Below are 26972 nucleotides of genomic sequence, written 5' to 3' on the forward strand. Positions count from 1 at the left end.
TATGTACACCGCTATCTGTATAAACATGGAAATATCTACACCGCTATCTGTATAAACATGGAAATATCTACACCACGATCTGCATAAACATGGAAATACCTACACCTCTCTCTGTATAAACATGGATATACCTACACCGTGATCTGTATAAACAAGGTAATATCTACACCGCCATCTCTATAAACATGGAAATATCTACAATGCCATCTCTATACAAATGGGAATATCTACACCGCTATCTCAATAAACATGAAAATATCTACAACGCCATCTCCATAAACATTGAACTATCTACACCGCCATCTGCATAAACACGGAAATATCTACACCGCTATCTGTATAAACAGGAAATTATCTACACGGCCATCTGTATAAAGATGTAAATATCTACACCGCGAGCTGTATAAACCTGGAGTTATCTACAACGCTATCTGCATAAATATCTAAATATCTATACCGATATATCTATAAGCATGAAAATGCCTACACCGTTATCTGTATAAACATGGAAATATCTAAATCTCTATCTCTATAAACATGGAAATATCTAGAACGCTATCTGAATAAACTTGGAAATATCTACACTTCAATCTGTGCAAAGATGGAAATATCTACACCATTATCTGTGTTAACATGGAAGTATCTACACAGCCTTCTCTATAAACATGGAAATATCTACACCACCATCTGTATACACATGGAAATATCTACAAAGCTATCTGTATAAATATGGAAATACCTAAACCGCTATCTCTATAAACATGGAAATATCTACACCGCTATCTTTATAAACATGGAAATATCTACACCACCATCTCTTTAAACATGGAAACATCTACACTGCCGTCTGTATAGACAAGGAAATATCTACACAGCCATCTGCATAAACATGGAAATATCTTCACCACTATCTGTATAAAGATGGAAATATCTACACCGCTATCTTTATAAACATGGAAATATCTTCAAAACCATCTCTTTAAACATGGAAACATCTACGCTGCCATCTGTATACACAAGGAAATATCTACACAGCCATCTGTATAAACATGGAAATATCTACACCGCTATCTGTATAAACATGGAAATATCTACACCACTATCTGCATAAATATGGAAATATCTACACTGCCATCTGTATGAACATGGAAATATCTGCAACGCTATCTCAGTAAACATGGAAATAACTATACAGCTATCTGTATAAACATGGAAATATTTACACCGCCATCTGTATACACATGGAAATATCTACACTGCCATCTTTATAAAGATGGAAATATCTACACCGTGAGCTGCATAAACATGGAAATATCTACAATGCTATCTGTATAAACACGGAAATACTAACACCGCTATCTGTACAAACTTGGAAATATCAACAACGCTATCCATATAAACATGGAAATATGTACACCGCCATCAGTATAAACATGGAAACACCTACACAGTCATCTGTATAAACATGGAAATATCTACACCGCTATCTATATAAACATGGAAATATCTACACAGCCATCTATATAGACATGCAAATATCTACAACACTGTCTTTATTAACATGGAAATAGCCACACCACTATGTGTATAAACATGGAAATAACTACACCGCCATCTGTAAAAACATGGAAATATCTACACAGTCATTTGCAAAAACATGGAAATATCTACACCTCCATCTGTATACACATGGAAATATCTACACTGCCATCTGTATACACATGGAAATATCTACACAGCCATCTGTATAAACATGGAATTATCTACACCGCTATCTCTATAAACATGGAAATATCTTCACCGCTATCTGTATAAACATGGAAATATCTACACCGCTATCTGTATAAACATGGAAATATCTACACCGCTATCTGTATAAAATTGGAAATGTCTACACCGCCATGTGTATCAACATGGAAATATCTCCACAGCTATCTGTATAAACCTTGAAATATCTCCACCGCTATCTGTATAAACATGGAAATATCTACACCGCCATCTGTATAAACATGAAAATATCTACATCACTCTCTGTATAAACATGGAAATAGCCACACCGCTATCTGTATATACCTGGAAATAACTACACCGCTCTCTGTATAAACATGGAAAAACCTACACCGCCTTCTGCATAAACATGGAAATAACTACAGAGTCACCTGAATAAAAATGGAAATATCTACACCACTATCTGTATAAACATGGAAATACCTACACGACCATCAGTATAAACATGGAAATATCTAAACAGCCATCTCTCTAAACATGGAAATATCTACACTGCTATTAGTATAAACATGGAAATAGGCAAACCGATATCTATATAAACATGGAAATACCTACACCAGTATCTGTAGAAACATAGAAATATCTACACCACTATCTGTAGAAACATGGAAATATCTACTTCGCTATCTCTATAAACATGGAAATATCTCCACTGATATCTCTATAAACATGGAAATATATACACCGCTATCTCTGTAAACATGGAAATCTGTACACCACTATCTGTCTAAACATGGAAATATCTGCACCGCTATCTGTATAAATATGGAAATATCTACACCACGATCTGCATAAACATTGAAATATCTACACTGCTATCTGTATACACATGGAAATATCTACTCCGCTATCTGTATAAACATGGAAATATCTATAACACTATCTCTGTAAACATGGAAATATCTACACCGCTATCTGTATAAACATGGAAATATCTACACCACGATCTGCATAAACATTTAAATATCTACACCGCTATCTGTATTAACATGGAAATATCTACACCGCTATCTGTAAATACATGGAAATATCTACACCGCTATCTGTATAAATATGGATATATCGACACTGCTATCACTATAAACATGGAAATGTCTACAACGCTATCTGTATAAACATGAAAGTTGCTACATGGGTATCTCTATAAACATCGAAATATCTACAACGCTATCAGTATAAACATGGAAATGCCGACATAGTCATCTGTATAAACATGGAAATATTTAAACCGCTATCTGTATAAACATGTAAATATCTACACGGCCATCTGTATAAACATGGAAATATTTACACAGCCATCTCTATAAACATTGAAATATCTACACCGCTATCTGTATAAACATGGATATATCTGCACTGCTATCTGTATAAGCATGGAAACATCTACACCGATATCTGTATAAACATGGAAATATGTACACCGCTATCTGTATAAACATGGAAATAACTGCAACGCTATCTGTGTAAACATGGAAATATCTACACAGCTATCTGTGTGAATATGGAAATATCTACACAGCTATCTCTATAAACATGAAAATACCTACACAGCAATCTGTAAACATGGAAATAACTAAACCGCAATCCCTATAAACATGGAAATATCTACACCACAATCTCTATAAACATGGAAATATCTACACCGCCATCTCTATAAACATGAAAATATCTACACCGCAATCTCCATAAACATTGAGCTATCTACACCGCCATCTGTGTAAACATGGAAATATCTACACCTTTATCTGTATAAACATGGAAATGTCCACACCGATATCTGTATAAACATGGAAATAACTACATGGCTATCTGTATAAACATGGAAAGAACTGCACGGCAATGTGTATAAACATAGAATTACCTACACAGTCATCTGTATAAACATGGAAATACCTACAATGCTATCTGTATAAACATGGAAATATCTACACTGCCTTCTGTATAAGCATGGAAATATCTACACAGCCATCTGTATAAACATGGAAATATCTACACCACTATCTGTATTAACATGGAAATAGCCACACCGCTATCTGTATAAACATGGAAATATCTACACCGCCATCTGTAAAAACATGGAAATATCTACACAGTCATCGGCATAAACATGGAAATATCTACAGCTCCATGTGTATACACATGGAAATATCTACACTGCCTTCTGTATACACATGGAAATATCTACACAGCCATCTGTATAAACATGGAATTCTCTACACCACTATCTGTATTAACATGGAAATAGCCACACCGCTATCTCTATAAACATGGAAATACATTCTCCGCTATCTGTATAATCTTGGAAATATCTACACCGCTATCTGTATAAACATGGAAATATCTACACCGCAGTCTCTGTAAACATGGAAATATGTACACCGCTATCTGTATAAACACGGAAATATCTACAGCGCTATCTGTATAAATATGGAAATATCTACACAACGATCTGCATAACATTTAAATATCTACACTGCTATCTGTATAAACATGGAAATATCTCCACAGCTATCTGTATAAACATGGAAATCTATACACCGCTATCTGTATAAACATGGAAATATCTACACCGCCATCTGTATAAACATGGAAATATCTACATCACTATCTGTATAAACATGGAAATAGCCACACCGCTATCTGTATAAACATGGAAAATCTACACCGCTATCTGTATAAACATGGAAATATCTACACCGCCATCTGCATAAACATGGAAATACCTACAGAATCATCTGAATAAACATGGAAATATCTACACCACGATCTGTATAAACATGGAAATAACTACACGGCCATCAGTATAAACATGGAAATATCTAAACAGCCATCTCTATAAACATGGAAATATCTACATTGCTATCAGTATAAACATGGAAATAGCCAAAACGCTATCTGTATAAACTTGGAAATACCTACACCAGTATCTGTAGAAACATAGAAATATCTACACCAATATGGGTATAAACATGGAAATAACTACACCGCTATCTGTATAAACTTGGAAATATCTACACCGCCATCTGTATAAACATGCAAATATCTACATCATTATCTGTATAAACATGGAAATATCTACACCGCTAACTGTTTAAACATGGAAATATCTACACCGCTATCTGTATATACATGGAAATATCTACATCACTATCTGTATAAACATGGAAATATCTACATCGCTATCTCTATAAACATGGATATGTCTCCACCGATATCTCTATAAACTTGGAAATATCTACACCGCTATCTATATAAACATGGAAATATCTACACCGCTATCTGTATAAACATGGAAATGTCTTCACTGATATCTGTAAACATGGAAATAAGTACAAGCCTATCTCTATAAACATGGAAAGAACTACACCGCCATCTGTATAAACATGGAATTACCTACACAGTCATATGTATAAACATGGAAATACCTACACTGCTATCTGTATAAACATGGAAATATCTACACTGCCTTCTGTATAAACATGGAAATATCTACACAGCCATCTGTATAAACATGGAAATATCTACACCACTATCTGTATTAACATGGAAATATCCACACCGCTATCTGTATAAACATGGAAATATCTACACCGCCATCTGTAAAAACATGGAAATATCTACACAGTCATCTGCATAAACGTGGAAATATCTACACCTCCATCTGTATACACATGGAAATATCTACACTGCCATCTGTATACACATGGAAATACCTACACAGCCATCTGTATAAACATGGAATTATCTTCACCGTTATCTCTATAAACATGGTAATACCTTCACCGCTATCTGTATAAACTTGGAAATATCTACACCACTATCTGTATAAACATGGAAATATCTACACTGCAGTCTCTGTAAACATGGAAATATGTACACCGCTATCTGTATAAACATGGAAATATCTACACCGCTATCTGTATAAATAAGGAAATATCTACACCACGATCTGCATAAACATTTAAATATCTACACCGCTATCTTTATTAACATGGAAATATGTACACCGCTATCTGTATAAACATGGAAATATCTACACCGCTATCTGTATAAATATGGAAATATCTACACCACGATCTGCATAAACATTTAAATATCTACACCGCTATCTTTATTAACATGGAAATATTTCCACCGCTATCTGTATAAACATGGAAATCAATACACCGCTATCTGTATAAACATGGAAATATCTACACCGCCATGTGTATAAACATGGAAATATCTACATCACTATCTGTATAAACATGGAAATAGCCACACCGCTCTCTGTATAAACATGGAAATACCTACACCGCTATCTGTATAAACATGGAAATATTTACACCACCATCTGCTTAAACATGGAAATACCTACAGAATCATCTGAATAAACATGGAAATATCTACATCACTATCTGTATCAACATGTAAATACCTACACGGCCATCCGTATAAACATGGAAATATCTAAACAGCCATCTCTATAAACATGGAAATATCTACATTGCTATCAGTATAAACATGGAAATAGCCAAACCGCTATCTGTATAAACTTGGAAATACCTACAACAGTATCTGTAGAAACATAGAAATATCTACACCACTATGTGTATAAACATTGAAATACCTACACCGCTATCTGTATAAACTTGGAAATATCTACACCGCCAACTGTATAAACATGGAAATATCTACATCATTATCTGTATAAACATGGAAATATCTACACCGCTATCTGTTTAAACATGTAAATATCTACACCGCTATCTGTATATACATGGAAATATCTACAGCACTATCTGTATAAACATGGAAATATCTACATCGGTATCTCTATAAACATGGAAATATCTCCACCGATATCTCTATAAACTTGGAAATATCTACACCGCTATCTTTATAAACATGGAAGTAACTTCACCGCTATCTGTATAAATATGGAAATATCTATACCACGATCTGCATAAACACTTAAGTATCTACACCGCTATCTGTATAAACATGGAAATATGTGCACCGCTAACTGTATATACATGGAAATATCTACACCGCTATCTGTATAAATATGGACTTATCTATAACACTATCTGTTTAAACATGGAAATATCTACACAGCTATCTGTGTAAACATGGAAATATGTACAACGCTATCTGTGTAAAGATGGAAATATCTACACCACTATCTGTACAAACATGGAAATATCTACACCGCAGTGTCTGTAAACATGGAAATATGTACACCACTATCTGTATAAACATGGAAATATCTACACCGCAGTCTCTTTAAACACGGAAATATGTACACCACTATCTGTATAAACATGGAAATATCTACACTTCTATCTGTATAAACATGGAAATATCTACACCACGATCTGCATAAACATTTAAATATCTACACCGCTATCTGTATAAACATGGAAATCTATAAACAGCTATCTGTATAAACATGGAAATATCTACACCGCCATCTATATAAACATGGAAATATCTACATCACTATCTGTATAAACAGGGAAATAGCCACATTGCTATCTGTATAAACATGGAAATAACTACACCGCTATCTGTATAAACCTGGAAATATCTACACCGCCATCTGCATAAACATGGAAATATCTACAGAGTTGTTTGAATAAACATGGAAATATCTACACCACTATCTGTATAAACATGGAAAGATATACACGGCCATCAGTATAAACATGGAAATATCTAAACTGCCATCTCTATAAACATGGAAATATCTACATTGCTATCAGTATAAACATGGAAATAGCCAAACCGCTATCTGTATAAACTTTGAAATGCCTACACCAGTATCTGTAGAAACATAGAAATATCTACACCACTATGTGTATAAACATGGAAATACCTACACCGCTATCTGTATAAACTTGGAAATATCTACACCGCCATCTGTATAAACATTGGAATATCTACATCAGTATCTGTTTAAACATGGAAATATCTACACCGTTATCTGTTTAAACATGGAAATAACTACACCGCTATCTGTATATACATGGAAACATCAACACCAGTATCTGTATAAACATGGAAATACCTACATCGCTATCTCTATAAACATGGAAATATCTCCACCGATATCTCTATAAACTTGGAAATATCTACACCGCTATCTTTATAAACATGGAAATAACTACACCGCTATCTGTATAAACATGGAAATATCTATAACACTATCTGTGTAAACATGGAAATATCTACACAGCTGTCTGTGTAAACAAGGAAATATGTACACCGCTATCTGGGTAAAGATGGAATTATCTACATCACTATCTGTATAAACATGGAAATATCTACACCGCTATCTCTATAAACATGGAAATATCTACTACGCTACCTGTATAAACATGGAAATGTCTACACCGATATCTGTATAAACATGGAAATAACTACATGGCTATCTCTATAAACATGGAAAGAACTACACCGCCATCTGTAAAAACATGGAATTACCTACACAGTCATCTCTATAAACAAGGAAATACCTACACTGCTATCTGTATTAACATGGAAATATCTACACAGCCATCTGTATAAACATGGAAATATCTACACCACTATCTGTATTAACATGGAAATATCCACACCGCTATCTGTATAAACATGGAAATATCTACACGGCCATCTGTAAAAACATGGAAATATCTACACAGTCATCTGCATAAACATGGAAATACCTACACCTCCATCTGTATACACATGGAAATATCTACACTGCCATCTGTATACACATGGAAATATCTACATCGGTATCTCTATTAACATGGAAATATCTCCACCGATATCTCTATCAACTTGGAAATATCTACACCGCTATCTTTATAAACATGGAAATAACTTCACCGCTATTTGTATAAATATGGAAATATCTATACCACGATCTGCATAAACATTTAAATACCTACACCGCTGTCTGTATAAACATGGAAATATCTGCACCGCTAACTGTATATACATGGAAATATCTTCACCGCTATCTGTATAAATATGGACTTATCTATAATATTATCTGTTTAAACATGGAAATATCTACACAGCTATCTGTGTAAACATGGAAATCTGTACAACGCTATCTGTGTAAAGATGGAAATATCTACACCACTATCTGTACAAACATGGAAATATCTACACCGCAGTGTCTGTAAACATGGAAATATGTACACCACTATCTGTATAAACATGGAAATATCTACACCGCAGTCTCTTTAAACACGGAAATATGTACACCACTATCTGTATAAACATGGAAATATCTACACTGCTATCTGTATAAACATGGAAATATCTACACCACGATCTGCATAAACATTTAAATATCTACACCGCTATCTGTATAAACATGGAAATCTATAAACCGCTATCTGTATAAACATGGAAATATCTACACCGCCATCTATATAAACATGGAAATATCTACACCGCTATGTGTATAAACATGGAAATATCTACACCGCCATCTATATAAACATGGAAATATCTACATCACTATCTGTAAAAACAGTTAAATAGCCACACTGCTATCTGTATAAACATGGAAATAACTACACCGCTATCTGTATAAACCTGGAAAAATCTACACCGCCATCTGCATAAACATGGAAATATCTACAGAGTTATCTGAATAAACATGGAAATATCTGCACCACTATCTGTATAAACATGGAAATACCTACACGGCCATCAGTATAAACATGGAAATATCTAAACAGCCATCTCTATAAACATGGAAATATCTACATTGCTATCAGTATAAACATGGAAATAGCCAAACCGCTATCTGTATAAACTTGGAAATACCTACACCAGTATCTGTAGAAACATAGATATATCTACACCACTATGTGTATAAACATGGAAATACCTACACCGCTATCGGTATAAACTTGGAAATATCTACACCGCCATCTGTATAAACATGGAAATATCTACATCATTATCTGTATAAACATGGAAATATCTACACCGCTATCTGTTTAAACATGTAAATATCTACACAGCTATCTGTATATACATGGAAATATCTACACCACTATCTGTATAAACATGGAAATATCTACATCGGTATCTCTATAAACATGGAAATATCTCCACCGATATCTCTATAAACTTGGAAATATCTACACCGCTATCTTTATAAACATGGAAATAACTTCACCGCTATCTGTATAAATATGGAAATATCTACACCACGATCTGCATAAACATTTAAATATCTACACCGCTATCTGTATATACATGGAAATATCTACACCGCTATCTGTATAAATATGGAATTATCTATAACACTATCTGTATAAACATGGAAATATCTACCCAGCTATCTGTGTAAACATGGAAATCTGTACAACGCTATCTGTGTAAAGATGGAAATATCTACACCACTATCTGTACAAACATGGAAATATCTACACCGCAGTCTCTGTAAACATGGAAATATGTACACCACTATCTGTATAAACATGGAAATATCTACACCGCAGTCTCTGTAAACACGGAAATATGTACACCACTATCTGTATAAACATGGAAATATACACACTGCTATCTGTATAAACATGGAAATATGTACACCACGATCTGCATAAACATTTAAATATCTACACCGCTATCTGTATAAACATGGAAATATCTCCACCACTATCTGTATAAACATGGAAATCTATACACCGCTATCTGTATAAACATGGAAATATCTACACCGCCATCTGTATAAACATGGAAATATCTACATCACTATCTGTATAAACACGGAAATAGCCACACCACTATCTGTATAAACATGGAAATACCTACACTGCTATCTGTATAAACCTGGAAATATCTACACCGCCATCTGCATAAACATGGAAATACCTACAGAATTATCTGAATAAACATGGAAATATCTACACCACTATCTGTATAAACATGGAAATACCTACACGGCCATCAGTATAAACATGAAAATATCTAAACAGCCATCTCTATAAACATGGAAATAACTTCATTGCTATCAGTATAAACATGGAAATAGCCAAACCGCTATCTGTATAAACTTGGAAATACCTACACCAGTATCTGTAGAAACATAGAAAGATCTACAACACTATGTGTATAAACATTGAAATACCTTCACCGCTATCTGTATAAACTTGGGAATATCTACACCGCCATCTGTATAAACATGGAAATATCTACATCACTATCTGTATAAACATGGAAATATCTACACCGCTATCTCTATAAACATGGAAATACCTTCACCGCTATCTGTATAAACTTGGAAATATCTACACTGCTACCTGTATAAACATGGAAATATCTACACCTCAGTCTCTGTTAACTTGGAAATATGTACACCGCTATCTGTATAAACATGGAAATATCTACACCGCTATCTGTATAAATATGGAAATATCTACACCACGATGTGCATAAACATTTAAATATCTACACCGCTATCTGCATAAACATGGAAATATCTCCACCGCTATCTGTATAAACATGGAAATCTATACACTGCTATCTGTATAAACATGGAAATATCTACACCGCCATCTGTATAAACATGGAAATATCTACATCACTATCTGTATAAACATGGAAATAGCCACACCGCTATCTGTATAAACATGGAAATTCCTACACCGCTATCTTTATAAACATGGAAATATCTAAACAGCCATCTCTATAAACATGCAAATATCTACATTGCTATCAGTATAAACATGGAAATAGACATAACGCTATCTGTATAAACATGGAAATACCTACACCAGTATCTGTAGAAACATAGAAATATCTACACCACTATGTGTATAAACATGGAAATACCAACACCGCTATGTGTATAAACTTGGAAATATCTACACCGCCATCTGTATAAACATGGAAATATCTACTCCGCTATCTGTTTAAACATGGAAATATCTACACCGCTATCTGTATATACATGGAAATATCTACACCGCACTCTTTATAAACATGGAAATAACTTCATCGCTATCTGTATAAATATGGAAATATCTACACCAAGATCTGCATAAACATTTAAATATCTACACCGCTATCTGCATAAACATGGAAATATCTACACCGCTAACTGTATATACATGGAAATATCTACACCACTATCTGTATAAACATGGAAATATCTACATCGGTATCTCTATATACATGGAAATATCTCCACCGATATCTCTATAAACTTGGAAATATCTACATCGCTATCTTTATAAACGTGGAAATAACTTCACCGCTATCTGTATAAATTTGGAAATATCTACACCACTATCTGCATAAACATTTAAATATCTACACTGCTATCTGTATAAACATGGAAATATCTACACCGCTAACTGTATATACATGGAAATATCTACACCGCTATCTGTATAAATATGGAATTATCAATAACACTATCTGTTTAAACATGGAAATACCTACACAGCTATCTGTGTAAACATGGAAATCTGTACAACGCTAACTGTGTAAAGATGGAAATATCCACACCACTATCTGTAAAACATGGAAATATCTACACCGCAGTCTCTGTAAACACGGAAATATGTACACCACTATCTGTATAAACATGGAAATATCTACACTGCTATCTGTATAAACATGGAAATATGTACACCACGATCTGCATAAACATTTAAATATCTACACCGCTATCTGTATAAACATGGAAATATCTCCACCGCTATCTGTATAAAGATGGAAATCTATACACCGCTATCTGTATAAACATGGAAATATCTACACCGCCATCTGTATAGACACGGAAATATCTACATCACTATCTGTATAAACATGGAAATAGCCACACCACTATCTGTATAAACATGGAAATACCTACACTGCTATCTGTATAAACCTGGAAATATCTACACCGCCATCTGCATAAACATGGAAATACCTACAGAATTATCTGAATAAACATGGAAATATCTACACCACTATCTATATAAACATGGAAATACGTGCACGGCCATCAGTATAAACATGGAAATATCTAAACAGCCATCTCTATAAACATGGAAATATCTACATTGCAATCAGTATAAACATGGAAATAGCCAAACCGCAATCTGTATAAACTTTGAAATACCTACACCAGTATCTGTAGAAACATAGAAATATCTACACCACTATGTGTGTAAACATGGAAATAACTAAACCGCTATCTGTATAAACTTGGAAATATCTACACCGCGATCTGCATAAACATGGAAATATCTAAATCACTATCTGTATAAACATGGAAATATCTACACCACTATCTGTTTAAACATGGAAATATCTACACTGCAATCAGAGCAAATATGGAAATACCTCTACCGCTATCCCTTTAAACATGGAAATGTCTACACCGCCATCTCTATAAACTTGGAAATATCTACACCGCCATCTGCATAAAAATGGAAATATCTACACCGCCATGTGCATAAACATGGAAATATCTACACTGCCATCTGTATAAACATGGAAATATCTAGACTGCCATCTCTATAAAGATGGAAATATCTACAACGCGAGCTGTATGAACATGGAAATATGTACATTGCCGTCTGTATAAACATGAAAATAGCCACAACGCTATCTGTATAAACATGGAAATATCTACACCGCCATCTGAATATAATTGGAACTATCTACAAGGCTATCTGTTTAAATATGGAAATATCTACACCGCTATCACTATTAAAATGGAAATATCTACACAGGTATATGTATAAACATGGAAATATCTATACCGCTATCTCTATAAACATGGAAATATCTAAACCGCCATCTGTATAAACATGGAAATATATACACAGTCATCTGTATAAACATGGAAACATCTACACTGCTATCTGTATAAACATGGAAATTTCTCCACCGCTGTCTGTATAAACATGGAAATATCTACACCTCCATCTGTATAAACATGGAAATATATACGCTGCTATCTGTATACACATGGAAATATCTTCACAGCCATCTGTACAAACATGAAAATATCTACACCGCTATCTCTATAAACATGGAAATACCTACACCGCTATCTGAATACACATGGAAATATCTACAACGCTATCTGTTTACACATGGAAATAACTACACCGCTATCTATATAAATATGGATATATCTACAATGCTATCTCCATATACTAGGAAATGTCTACAACGCTATCTGTATAAACATGGAAATAGCTACATGGCTATCTCTATAAACATGGAAATATCTACACCGTCACCTGTATAAACATGGAAATACCTACACAGTCATCTGTATAAACATGGAAATATCTACACCACTATCTGTATAAACATGGAAATATCTACACTGCCATCTGTATAAACATGGAAATATCTACGCAGCCATCTCTATAAACATGGAAATGTCTACATCGCAATCTGTATAAACATGGAAAAAGCCACACCGCTATCTGTATCAACATGGTTCTATCTACATCGCCATCTGTAAAAACATGGAAATATCTACACAGTCAGCTGTATAAACAGGGAAATATCTACACCTCCATCTGTATAAACTTGGAAATATCTACACTGCCATCTGCATATACATGGAAATAACTTCACAGCCATCTTAATAAACATGGAAATATCTACACTGCTATCTCTATAAACATGGAAATACCTACACCGCCATCTGTATAAACATGGAAATATCTACACTGCTATCTGAATAAAAATGGACATATCTATATGGCTATCTCTATAAACATGGAAATATCTACACCGCCATCTGTATGAACATGGAAATACCTACACAGTCATCTGTATAAACATGGAAATATCTACACAGCCATATCTATAAACATGGAAATATCTACATTGCTATCCGAATAAACATGGAAATAACCACACCGCTACCTGTATAAACATGGAAATATTTACACCGCCATCTGTAAAAACATGGAAATATCTTCACATTCATCTATATAAGCAAGGAAATCTCTACACCTCCATCTGTATAAACATGGAAATATCTACACTGCTATCTGTATAAACATGGAAATAGCCACATCGCTATCGGTATAAACATGGAAATAGCCACACCGCTATCTGTATAAGCATGGAAATATTTAAACCGCCATCTGAAAAAGCATGCAATTATCTACACGGCTATCTGTATGAATTTGGAAATATCTACAATGCTATCTCTGTAAACATGGAAATATCTACACAGCTATCTGTATAAACATGGAAATATCTACACCGCTATCTGTATAAACATGGAAATACCTACACAGTCACCTATATAAACATGATAATATCTACACAGCCATCTCTATAAACATGGAAATATCTACATCGCTGTCTGTATAAACATGGAAATAGCCACTCCGCTATCTGTATAAACATGGAAATATCTACAACGACATCTGTAAAAACATGGAAATATACACACATTCATCTATATAAACATGGAAATATCTACACCTTCATCTGTATAAACATGGAAATATCTACACTGCCATCTGTATTCACATGGAAATATCTGCCACGCTATCTGTATAAACTGGGAAATATCTTCACCGCTATGTGTATAAATATGGATATATCTACACCGCTATCCCTATAAACATGGAAATACCTACACCGCTATCTGTATAAACATGAAAATATCTACACCGCCATCTGTATAAACATGGAAATACCTACACAGTCACCTATATAAACATGATAATATCTACACAGCCATCTCTATAAACATGGAAATATCTACCTCGCTATCTGTATAAACATGGAAATAGCCACTCCGCTATCTGTATAAACATGGAAATTTCTACAACGACATCTGTAAAAACATGGAAATATATACACATTCATCTATATAAACATGGAAATATCTACACCTTCATCTGTATAAACATGGAAATATCTACACTGCCATCTGTATTCTCATGGAAATATCTGCCACGCTATCTGTATAAACTGGGAAATATCTTCACCGCTATGTGTATAAATATGGATATATCTACACCGCTATCCCTATAAATATGGAAATACCTACACCGCTATCTGTATAAACATGGAAATATCTACACCGCCATCTGTATAAACTTGGAAATATCTACATTGCCATCTGTATAAACATGGAAATATCTCTACTGGTATCTGTATAAACAAGGAAATATGTCCAACGGTATCTGTATAAACCTGGAAATATGTACACCGCTATCTGTATAAACATGGAAATATGTACATCGCTATCTGTATAAGCATGGAAATATCTACATTGCTGTCTGAATAAACATGGAAATAGCCACACCGCTGTCTGTATAAACATGGAAATATCTACACAGCCATCTGAATATAAATGGAAATATCTACAAGGCTATCTGTATAAATATGGAAATATCTAAACCGCTATCACTATTAAAATGGAAATATCTACACAGCTATATGTATAAACATGGAAATATCTACGCCGCTATCTCTATAAACATGGAAATATCTACACCGCCGTCTATATAAACATGGAAATATATACACAGTCATCTGTATAAACATGGACATATCTACACTTCTATCTGTATAAACATGGAAACATCTACACCGCTATCGGTATAAACATGGAAATATATCCACCGCTATCTGTATAAACATGGAAATATCTACACCTCCATCTGTATAAACATGGAAATATCTACGCTGCCATCTGTATACACATGGAAATATCTACACAGCCATCTGTGTAAACATGGAAATATCTACACAGCTATCTCTATAAACATGGAAACCCCTACACCACTATCTGTATAAAGATGGAAATATCTTCACCGCTATCTGTATAAACATGGAAATATCTACACCGCTATCTGTATAAACTTGGAAATATTTACACCGCTATCTGAATAACCGCGGAAATATCTACACCGCTATCTGTATAAACATGGAAAAATCTACACCGACATCTCTATAAACTTGGAAATATCTACATTGCCATCTGTATAAACATGGAAATATCTCCACTGCTATCTGTATAAAGAAGGAAATATCTCCAACGGTATCTGTATAAACATGGAAATATGTACACCGCTATCTGTATAACCATGGAAATATTTAAACCGCCATCTGAATAAACATGGAAATATCTACACGGCTACCTATATAAATATGGAAATATTTACAATGCAATCTCTATAAACATGGAAATATCTACACATCTATCTGTATAAACATGGAAATATCTATATGGCTATCTCTATAAACATGGAAATATCTAAACCACCATCTGTATAAACCTGGAAATACCGACACAGTCATCTGTATAAACATGGAAATATCTACACAGCCATCTCTATAAACGTGGAAATATCCACATCACTATCTGTATAAACATGGAAATAGCCACACCGCTATCTGTATAATCATGGAAATATCTATACCGCCATCTGTAAAAACATGGAAATATCTACACATTCATCTATATAAACATGGAAATATCCACACCTCCATCTGTATAAACATGGAAATTACTACACTGCCATCTGTATTCACATGGAAATATCTACAATGCCATCTGTATAAACTGGGAAATATCCTCACCGCTATCTGTATAAATATGGATATATCTGCAACGCTATCCCTATAAACATGGAAATACCTACAACACTATCTGTATAAACATGGAAATATCTACACCGCTATCTGTATAAACTTGGAAATATCTACAAGGCTATCTGTATAAACATGGAAATATCTACATGGCTATCTCTATAAACATGGAAATATCTACACCACCATCTCTATAAACATGGAAATAACTACAGAGTCATCTGTATAAACATGGAAATATCTACATCACTATCTGTATAAACATGGAAATATCTACACCACTATCTGTATAAACATGGAAATATCTACACTGCCATCTGTATAAACATGAAAATAGCTACACAGCCATCTCTATAAACATGGAAATATCTACACTACTATCTGTATAAAAATGGAAATAGTCCCACCGCTATCTGTGTAAACACGGAAATATATACACTGCCATGTGTAAAAACATGGAAATATCTACACAGTCATCTGTATAAACATGGAAATATGTACACCTCCATCTGTATAAACATGGAAATATCTACAATGTCATCTGTATACACATGGAAATACCTACAAAGCCATCTGTATAAACATGGAAATATCTGCACCGCTATCTCTATAAACATGGAAATACCTACACCGCTATCTGTATAAACATGGAAATATCTACACCGACATCTCTATAAACTTGGAAATATCTACATTGCCATCTGTATAAACATGGAAATATCTCCACAGCTATCTGTATAAACAAGGAAATATCTCCAACGGTATCTGTATAAACATGGAAAAATGTACACCGTTATCTGTATAAACATGGAAATATTTAAACCGCCCTCTGCATAAACATGGAAATACCTACACGGCTATCTATATAAATATGGAAATATTTACAATGCAATCTCTATAAACATTGAAATATCTACACAGCTATCTGTATAAACATGGAAATATCTATATGGCTATCTCTATAAACATGGAAATATCTACACCGCCATCTGTATAAACATGGAAATACCTACAAAGTCTTCGGTATAAACATGGAAATATCTACACAACCATATCTATAAACATGGAAATATCTACATTGCTATCTGTATAAACATGGAAATAGCCACACCGCTACCGGTATAAACATGGAAAAATTTACAACGCCATCTGTAAAAACATGGAAATATCTACACATTCGTCTATATAAACATGGAAATCACTACACCTCCATCTGTATAAACATGGAAATATCTACACTGCTATCTGTATAAACATGGAAATAGCCACAGCGCTATCGGTATAAACATGGAAATAGACACACCGCTATCTGTATAAACATGGAAATATTTAAACAGCCATCTGAAAAAACATGCAAATATCTACACGGCTATCTGTATGAATACGGAAATATCTACAATGCTATCTCTATAAACATGGAAATATCTACACAGCTATCTGTATAAACATGGAAATATCTACACAGCCATCTGTATAAACATGGAAATACCTACACAGTCATCTGTATAAACATGGAAATACCTACACAGACATCTCCATAAACATGGAAATATCCACATCGCTATCTGTATAAACATGGAAGTAGCCACACCGCTATCTGTATAAACATGGAAATATCTATACCGCCATCTGTAAAAACATGGAACTATCTACACATTCATCTATATAAACATGGAAATATCTACACCTCCAACTGTATAAACATGGAAATATCTACACTGCCATCTGTATTCACATGGAAATATCTACAACTCTATCTGTATAAACTGGGAAATATCTTCACCGCTATCTGTATAAATATGGATATACCTACACCGCTATCACTATAAACATGGAAATACCTACAACACTATCTGTATAAACATGGAAATATCTACACAGCTATCTGTATAAACTTGGAAATATCTACAAGGCTATCTGTATATATATGAATATATCTACACTGCTATCTCTATAAACTTGGAAATGTCTACACCGCTATCTGTATAAACATGGAAATATCTACATGGATATCTCTATAAACATGGAAATATCTACACCACCATCTCTATAAACATGGAAATAACTACAAAGTCATCTGTATAAACATGGAAATATCTACATCACTATCTGTATGAACATGGAAATATCTACACCACTATCTGTATAAACATGGAAATATCTACACTGCCATCTGTATAAACATGGAAATAGCTACACAGCCATCTCTATAAACATGGAAATATCTACATTGCTATCTGTATAAAAATGGAAATAGTCCCATGGCTATCTGTATAAACACGGAAATATCTACACTGCCATGTGTAAAAACATGGAAATATCTACACAGTCATCTTTATAAACATGGAAATATCTACAACGCTATCTGTATTAATATGGAAATATCTATACAGCTATCTCTATAAACATGGAAATGCCTACACCGCTGTCTATATTAACATGGAAATATCTTAACCGCTATCTCTATAAACATGGAAATATCTACTATGCGATCTGTGTAAACATGGAAATATATACAAAGCTATCTGTGTAAACATGGAAATATCCACGCTGCTATCTCTGTAAAGATGGAAATAGCTACACCGCAATCTGGGCAAAGATGGAAATATCTACACCGCTATCTGTGTAAACATGGAAATGTCTACACCGCTATCATTATAAACATGGAAATATCTACACCGCTATCCGTATACACATGGAAATATCTACACCGCAATCTCTGTAAACATGGAAATATCTACACCGCTATCTGTATAAATATGGAAACATCTACACCGCTATCTCTAAAAACATTGAAATATACATACCGCTATCTGTATAAACATGGAAATATCTACATGGCAATCTATATAAACATGGAAATATCTACACCACCGTCTGTATAAACATGCAAATATCTACACTGTCATCAGTATAAACATGAAATATCTACACCACCATCTCTATAAATATGGAAATATCTACACTGTCTTCTGTATAGACATGGAAATATCTACACAGCCATCTGTATTAACATGGAAATATCTACACCGCTATCTCTATAAACGTGGAAATATGTACACCGCTATCTCTATAATCATTGAAATATCTACACCACAATTTCTTTAAACTTGGAAATATATACACCACCATCTGTATAAACATGGAAATATCTACACTGCCATCTGTGTACACATGGAAATATCCACAGAGCCATCTGTATATACATGGAAATATCTTCACCGCTATCTCTATAAACATGGAAATAACTACACCGCTATCTGTATAAAAATGGAAATATCTACATCGCTATCTCTATAAATATGGAAATATCTCCTCCACTATCTGTATAAACATGGAAATATCTTCACTGCTATCTGTGTAAAGATGGAAATATCTACAGTGCTTTCTGTATAAACATGGAAATATCTACAACGCTATCTGTGTAAACATGGCAATATCTACACAGCTATCTGTGTAACCTTGGAAATATCTACACCGCTATCTTTGTAAAGTTGGAAATATCTACACCGTAATCTTTGCAAAGATGGAAATATCTACACCGATATCTCGGTAAACATGGAAATATGTACACCGCTATCTGTGTAAACCTGGAAATATCTACACTGCTACCTTTATAAACATGGAAATATCTACACCGCCATCTGTAAAAACATGGAAATACCTTCACCGCCATCTGTATAAACATGGAAATATCTACACAGCTACCTGTATAAATATGAAAATATCAACACCGCTATCTATATAAACACGGAAATATCTACCTCGCTATCTGCATAAACATGGAAATATCTACACCGCTATCCCTATAAACATGGAAATATTTACACCGCCATCTGTATAAACATGGAAATATCTGCAGCACCATCTGCATACACATGGAAATACCTACACAGCCATCTGTATAAACATGGAAATATCTACACCGTTTTCTCGATAAACATGGAAATAACCGCAGCGCTATCTGTATAAAGATAGATATATCTACACCACCATCTCTATAAACATGGAAATATCTACACCGCCATCTCTATGAACATGAAAATATCTACACCGCCATCTCCAAAAACATGGAAGTATCTACACCGCCATCTGTATAATCATGGAAATATATACACCGCTATCTGTACAAACTTGGAAGTATCTACATTGCCATCTGTATAAAGATGGAAATACGTATACCGCGAGCTGTATGAACACAAGACTATCTTCACCGCTATCTGTATAAACATGGAACTACCAACACCGATATCTGCATAAACATGGAAATAGCTCCACTGCTCTCAGTATAAACATGGAAATATCTACACCGCTATCTGTATAAACATGGAAATACCTACACCGATATCTGTATAAACATGGAAATATCAACAACGCTTTCTGTGTAAACATGGAAATATCTACATCGCTATCTGTGTATACATGGAAATACCTACACCGCTATCTGTGTAAAGATGGAAATATCTACACCACAATCTGTATAAACGTGGAAATATCTACACCGCTATCTGTATCAGCATGGAAATATCTACACTTCCATCTGTATAAGCATGGAAATATGTACACCGCCATCTCTAAAAGCATGGAAATATCTACACCAAGATCTGTATAAACATGGAAATACCTACACCTCCATCTGTACAAACATGGAAATATCTACACCGCCCTCTGTATAAACATGGCAATATCTACACCGCCATCTGTATAAACATGGACATATCTCCACCGCTATCTGTATAAACATGGAAACATCTCCACCACTATCTGTATAAACATGGAAATAACAACAACGCAATCTCTATAAACATGGAAATATCTACACCGCTATCTCTATAAACCAGAAAGTATCTACAGCACTATCTCTATAAACATGGAAATACCTACACCGCCATCTCTATACACATGGAAGTATCTACACCGCTATCTCTGTAAACATAGAAATATCTACACCGACATCTCTATAAACATGGAAATATCTACACCACCATCTGCAAAATTATGGAAATGCCTACACCGCTATCTGTATAAACATGGAAATAACTACACTGCCATCTGTATAAACATGGAAATGTCTACACTGCCATCTGTGGAAAGATGGAATTATCTACACCGCGATCTATATAAACATGGAAATAACTACACCGCTACCTGTATAAACATGGAAATATCTACACCGCTATCTGTACAAACATGGAAATATCTACACCGCTATCTGTATATACATGGACATATGTACAGACGATCTGTATAAACAAGGAAATGTCTACACTGATATCTGTATAAACATGGAAGTATCTACACCGCTATCTGTATAAACATAGAAATATCTACACAGCTATCTGTATAAGTATGGAAGTATTTACACCGCTATCTCTATAAAGATGGAAATGTCTACACCGCTATCTGTATAAACATGGAAATATCTACACCGCTGTCTCTATAAACATGGAAATATCTAAACTGCCATCTGTATAAACATGGAAATACCTACAAATTCATCAGTATGAACAGAGAAATATCAACACTTCCATCTGTATAAACATGGAAATATCTACACTGCCATCTGAATACACATCGAAATATCAACGCAGCCATCTGTAGAAACATGGAAATATCTGCACCGCCATGTGTAAAAACATGGAAATATGTACACAGTTATCTGTATAAACATGTAAATATCTTCGCCTCCAACTGAATAAACATGGAAATACCTACACGGCCACCTGTATACACATGGAAATATTTACACCGTTATCTGTGTAAACATGTAAATATTTGCATCGCTGTCTCTATAAACCTGGAAATATGTCCACTGCTATCTCTACAAACATGGAAATATCTCCAGTGCTATCTCTATAAACATGGAAATATCTGCACCGCCATCTGTATAAACATGGAAATATCTACACCGCTATCTGTATACACATGGAAATATCTACCCCGCTACCTGTATAAACTTGGAAATATCTACATCACAACCTGTATAAACATGGAAGTATCTACAACGCTATCAGTATAAACATGGAAATATCTACACCTATATCTGTATAAAGATGGAAATATCTACACCGCTATATGTATAAACACAGAAATATCTACACCGCTATCTATATAAACATGGAAATATCTACAATGCTATATCTAAATATGGAAATATCTACACCACTATCTCTTTAATCATGGAAATGTCTATAAGGCTATCTGTATAAACATGGAAATATCTACATGGCTATCACTATAAACATGTAAATATCTACACCGCCATCTGTATAAACATGGAAACACCTACACTGTCATCTGTATAAACATGGAAATATCTACACAGTCATCTGTATAAACAATGAAATATCTACACCACAACCTGTATAAACATGGAAATATCTACACTGCCATCTGTATAAACATGGAAATATCTACACAGTCATCTGAACAAACAATGAAATATCTACACCACGATCTGTATAAACATGGAAATATCTACACTGCCATCTATATAAATATGCTAATTTCTACACAGCCATCTGTATAAACATGGAAATATCTTCACTGCCATCTGTATAAACATGGAAATATCTACACAGACATCTGAACAAACAATGAAATATCTACACCACGATCTGTATAAACATGGAAATATCTACACTGCCTTCTATATAAATATGCTAATTTCTACACAGCCATCTGTATAAACATGGAAATATCTACATCGCTATCTGTATAAACATGGAAATAACCACACCACTATCTGTATAAACATGGAAATATCTAAACCACTATCTGTAAAAACATGGAAATATCTACATAGTCATCTGTATAAACATGCAAATATCCACACGGCTATCTCCATAAACATGTAAATACCTACACCGCTATCTGTATAAACATGGAAATATATACACCGCTATCTCTATAAACATGGAAATATCTACACTGCCATCTGTATAAACTTGGAAATATCTACAACGCCATCTCTATATACATAGAAATATCTCCACCGCTCTCTGTAAAAATATGGAAATATCTACACCGCTACCTGTATTAACATGGAAATATCTACAATGCCATCTGTTTAAACACGGAAATATCTACACCGTTATCGGTATAAACATGGAAATTTCTTCACCGCTGTCTGTGTAAACATGGAAATATCTATACCACCATCTGTATAAAGATGGAAATATCTACACCGTTAGCTGTATAAACATGGAAACATATACACCGCAATATCTATGAACCTGGAAATATCTACACCGCTATCTGTATAAACATGGAAATATCTCCGCTATCTCTATTAACATGGAAATATCTCCACCGCTGTCTCTATAAACATGGAAATAGCTACACCGCTATCTGTATAAACATGGAAATATCTACATCGCTATGTGAATAAACATGGAAATATCTCCACCGCTATCTCCATAAAAATGGAAATATCGACACCGCTCTCTGTATAAACATGGAAATATGTACACCGCTATCTCTATAAACATGGAAATAACTACACCGGTATACGTGTAATCGTGGAAATATCTACACCGCCATCTCAATAAACATGGAAATACATACACCGCAATCTGTATAAACATGGAAATATCTCCACCACCATCTGTAAATACATGGAAATAACTACACCGCTATCTTTATAAACATGGTAATATCTACACCACTATCTGTATAAACACGGAAATAACTACACAGTCATCTGAATACACATGGAAATATCTACAACACTGTCTGTATAAAAATGCAAATATCTACACCGCTATCTCTATGAACATGGAAATATTTACACTGCTATCTGTATAAATATGGAAATATCTACACCGCTAACTCTATAAACATGGAAATGCCTATAACGCTATCTGTATAAACATGGAAATATCTACATGTCTATCACTATAAACATGGAAATACCTACACCGCCATCAGAATAAACATAGAAATACCTACACAGTCATATATATAAACATGGAAATATCTACACCGCTGTCTGTATAAATATGGAATTATCTGCGCTATCTGTAGAAACATGGAAATATCTACACCGCCATGTCTATAAACATGGAAAAATCGACACTGCCATCTGTATAAACATGGAAATATCTACACAGCCATGTCTATAAACATGGAAATATCTACTCTGCTATATGTATAAACATGGAAATAGCCACACCACTATGTGTATAATCATTGAAATGACTACACCGCCATCTGTAAAAACATGGAAATATCTACACTGCCACCTGTATGCCCATGGAAATATCTACACAGCTATCTGTATAAACATGGAAGCATCTCCACTGCTATCTGTAGAAACATGGATATATCTACACTCCTATCTGTATAAATATGGAAATATCTACACCACTATCTCCATAAACATGAAAATACCTACACCGCTACCTGAATAAACATGGAAATACCTACACCGCTATCTTTATAAACATGGAAATATCTACACCGCTATCTGTATAAACTTTGAAATAACTACACCGCCATATGTATAAACATGGAAATATCTATACCGCTCTCTGTATAAACATGGAAACATCTATACCGCTAACTTTATAAACATGCAAATATCTACAACGCTAACTGTGTAAACATGGAAATATCTACACCGCTATCTGTGTAAACATGGAAATACCTACACCACTATCTTTGTAAAGATGGAAATATCCACACCGCAATATGTCCAAAGATGGAAATCCCTACACCACTATCGGTGTTGAGATGGAAATAACTACACCGCAATCTGTGTAAAGATGGAAATATCTACATCGCTATCTGTGTAAACATGGTAATATCTACACCGCTATCTGTATAAACATGGAAATATCTACATCGCCATCAGTATCAACTTGGAAATATCTACACCGCCATCTTTATAAACATGGAAATATCTACAATGCCATCTGAATAAACATGGAAATATCTACACCGCTATCTGTATAAATATGGAAACATCTTCACCGATGTCTCTATAAACATGGAAATATCTACACCGCCATCTGTAAAAACATGCTATTATCTCCACCGCTATCTCTATAAACATGGAAACATCTACACTGCTATCTGTATAAACATGGAAATATCTACACCGCTATCTGTATAAACATGGAAACATCCTCAGCGCTATCTGTATCAACATGGAAATATCTACACCGTTATCTGTATAAAGATGGAAATATCAACAACGATATCTGTGTAAACATGGAAATATCTACACAGCTATTTGTGTAAACACGGAAATATATACACCGCTATCTGTGTAAAGATGGAAATATCAACACCGCAATCTTTGCAAAGATGGAAATATCTACAACGCCATCTGTATAAGCATGGAAATATCTACACTGCCAACTCTAGAAAGATGGAAATACCTACACCGCGATCTGTATAAACATGGAAATATCTACACCGCTATCTGTATAAATATGGAAATATTTACACAGCTATCTATATAAACATGGAAATATCTACAATTCCATCTGTATAAACATGGAAATATCTACACCACCGTCTGTATAAACATGGAAATATCTGCACAGCCATGTGTATATACATGCAAATAGCAAACACGCTATCTGTATAAACATGGAAATAACTACACCGCT

This window comes from Pan paniscus, chromosome 7 (genome assembly GCF_029289425.2).
Source record: "Pan paniscus chromosome 7, NHGRI_mPanPan1-v2.0_pri, whole genome shotgun sequence".
Classification (NCBI taxonomy): Eukaryota; Metazoa; Chordata; class Mammalia; order Primates; family Hominidae; genus Pan; species Pan paniscus.